Source organism: Cucumis melo, unplaced genomic scaffold (assembly GCF_025177605.1).
Source record: "Cucumis melo cultivar AY unplaced genomic scaffold, USDA_Cmelo_AY_1.0 utg000719l, whole genome shotgun sequence".
Taxonomy (NCBI): domain Eukaryota; kingdom Viridiplantae; phylum Streptophyta; class Magnoliopsida; order Cucurbitales; family Cucurbitaceae; genus Cucumis; species Cucumis melo.
The window spans coordinates 12,501-16,179 of record NW_026124171.1 but is presented as its reverse complement, the minus strand read 5'-3'; positions in this window follow the sequence as shown (position 1 = coordinate 16,179).

Genomic DNA, 3,679 nt, shown 5'->3' with positions numbered 1-3,679 from the left:
ATCTTCTTGAAGATTTTTTTTGTGGTTTGAGTGAACTGAGTCAAGATCCTCTTTGGCCACAGATTCCTTTTCTGCTTTATTTCCATTTTCTAATTCAAAAGTTTTTTCCTTCGCTGATAGAAAAAGAGATCCTTTTTTCTTTTCAATGAGTTTTTTTTTTTTACTAAAAATTTCATTTCCATTCAATTTTTTTTCATTTCCATTCAAATTAAAAAGAAGTGATTTGATTGGTATCAGCCATGGATTAATCTTATATGCATTATAAAGTATCAAAAATTCTGGAAAGACCCACCCACGTTTCAAATTCGATCTGGAACCACTTAGTATTTCTTCATTCATTCTCATCCAATCAAAAAAAGTTTGTTTTTTTTTGTTGGATCGGTTGCTTTTTTTATCTTGATTAATTGTCAGATAAAACAAATGTTTCTTATTTATTTTTTTAATTAGTTGAAAATGATTAACCCCAGTTTTAGTATTTTTTTTACTGTTCGTGTCAGCCTCAATATGGATCCAGGATCGAATATCGACCTTATTTTTAATAGAAAAATGCAGCATTCTCCAATCAAAATATTTTCTATCCATAGTTTTTTTCCAGATCTATAATATCATCTTCTCGTAGATAATTATTGATAAGGATATCAGTCAGTATATCAATAAATTTACATTTATCCGTGTTGTACTTATAAGAACTTTCTTGATTATTTTTTACTTCTACTGGTAATTCAACAATATATGAATCTTTATTATCTTCATAATTAATAGATTTATATGATAAACAATCATATATATATTTTTTTATTTTCTTATCTTTTTTATTCGGTAATGAGTCGTCTATTTCAAAATGATTTTGTTTTTTGTAAGCAATTAATCGGTTTTTTTCATCTGAAAAACATTGGTTAAAATCTTTATTTTTACGATCTTGCTTAACTCTATTTCGCCATTTTTGGGGGAGTAATTTTGACCATCTAATCGGATATAAATCCAAGTTATAATGACCCCTTAACCAGTTTTTCCATTGATTTCTCATTCCAGAATTTTCAAGATTATTTTGTTTTAGGTCGGAATGTAATATTTCGTGTGCTCCAACAACTTCAACAAAATAATCCTCTATTTCATTCTTAAGAAAACGAGATGTTCCGTGATATTGAAAGACAGGTCTTAACTTAGATAAATTAATAATTTGTGTTTGTGATAATTTGTAAAATAAATATGCTTGCGACAAGTATGATAAGTCCAAAAAGATCTTTCCATTCTTATTAGTAATATTGGAAAGTGACTTTTTGATAGTTGAAATAAAGTCAATTATACTTTGATTTGTTTTATCAATTCTTTCTTGATTTGATTCATTATTGAAAATGGATTTAGTAAATTTTTTTTTTATTGATTCAATAAAAAGTTGGCCATTCCTCGGCATATTAATCATACGTTGAAAACATATACATAGATATTTTTCAACAAAAAAATTTAGAAAATGATGCGATTTACGAATTAATCGTACATTTCTTTTTTTTAATATCTTTAAAATATTTTTCTGAGATTCAAATATTTTATCATCATAACTTATTTTGTTAGGACTAATTTCTGTATTTAGCAACTCTTGTTTCGTGTCTTTTCTAATTTTTTCAATTTTTTTTAGTATGGTGTTTGTTCTATCAGTCAAATCTTTCATTTTTTTTTCTCTCAATGAAAAATTTGTCCAATCCATAGAACTAATTACAATGGACGAGTCTTGGATCATTCGATTACTTATTATCGAATTTTTTTCGTTTTTAGCTTGATTCAACTTGTATATTTCTTTCAATTGAAATAATGGAATTGGGGTTCTTTGTAAAAGTGCTTTTATTCCTTCTTTTATCTTTATAAATAAAATGTTTTCGGTGACCTCTTTTTTTTTTTCTTTTGAAAAATTTATAATTTCTTTGAAAATTTTTATAAACAACTTTGTTCTTAAAAGTCTTCCAATACACATCTTTGTCCAGTTTTTTAAATTTTTTGCTCTTTCGGTTATTAACTCGGGTTCAAAAAACGAAAGGTTTCTTGTGCCAGTACCAAAAGGAAGGTCAGTTTCCATTCCCAAAATTGTTAAAAAAGAAAAATCCCTTTTCTTTTTTATTGAATCAGGGGATTCTAACCTAGATTTGGGCCACGGTTTCAGACGAAAAGGAAATAAGATCTTTATTTGAATACCGTCTGTTAACCAATTTTTTGGAAATTCGTTTTCTGATAATGGAATACCATTATATGTGCACTTTATATGAATTTCTTTATTCCAATTTTGAAAATCCTCATACCAGTCAGGAACTGCAAATAATAGCATACGGGTAAGGTTTTTAGCTATTATCAATGAGGGTAAGACAATATATTTTCTAATAATTGATTGAGTTATTAACAAAGAACCTCTTATTACTTGAGCAAATCGAATGCTATCCCAGAGTTCTCCTATTTCTATACGTCTTTCTTCTAAGGTGCTTTTCAACAACTTTCTACTTTTTTGCATATTTTCGCTTCTCGTTTCTTCTCTATTATTCGAAATAGTCAATTCTGTGTTTGTCCATATCCAAGGTCTAAAAAGTTTTTTCATTAGACCAGGAATATCAAAAAAACGAGATTTGGCTACTCTGTCAAAAAAAAGAAAAGAATGTACACGTTTTTGAAACAGTTTCCCAATAAATGTTTTACGTCGTTGAGCACGCATAGAGCCTTTGATTAGCTCTCGACGAAAATCCGATTGGTAGGAATAGCGTATCAGAGAAATTTGATCTGAGTCCTCAGACTCATCAGTATAGTTGATATTAGTATTAGTAGGAATATTTCTAATTTTTTCGTTCGCCTTTTGCCGATCAGTAAGCTTATTCCTATCATTAAAAAGTATGACATTTTTGGCTCTTCTTGAACGAATTTGATGATCTTCCGGCATATCTTCGTCGTTTTCTTGGATCAGTTGGTCTGTCTCCGTGATTAATTTGTATGACCAGCGAGGAACTTTTTTACTTATTTCTTTTATTGCAATCGAGTTTTCACCACTTTCTTTAGCTCCATCGAAGAAAAAGTTGAAAGATTTTCTTCGATCTTCTGACTCAATTTTATCTTCAATTTGTGGGTAATTAGTATTAAAAAAAATAACATGAATCTTATTTATCCAAATTTTCTTTTTCTCACTATCATTTTTTCTAGAACTTTTATTTAGCATTGAGAATAATAAAACTAAATTGATTCGTCTCCGGTAAGGACCACTCAACAACGGATCATATATTTTTGGTAAATAGTCTTTTTTAGTTTTATCATTACATAATTGAGTCCTTTTTTGCAGTACATCCCCAACTAAAGTAAGGGATCCGTGATCGAGAAGTCGAATTCTAGTTATAACTATTTTTTGAAAATTTATTTTTTTTTTTTCATTGAGAGAATTCCAAGGATTATCGAATTGATAATAATAAAGTTTTTTTGTTGTCAACAAAGATATCTTTTTTTTTATCATTTCTAAAAAAGTTGCTATACTAGGTGGATGTGTAAAAACTATTCTGTCTTTTCCGTCACTTTCACATGTATAAAAAAAATATTGTGACATTTCGTTTCTAACAGCATTTTCAAATTTATCATTTTTTATATATCGAACTGGACGATTCCATCGTTTATAGTCGAAAAGGATAGTCACAAGAGGTTTTTCAAACCAGAAGAG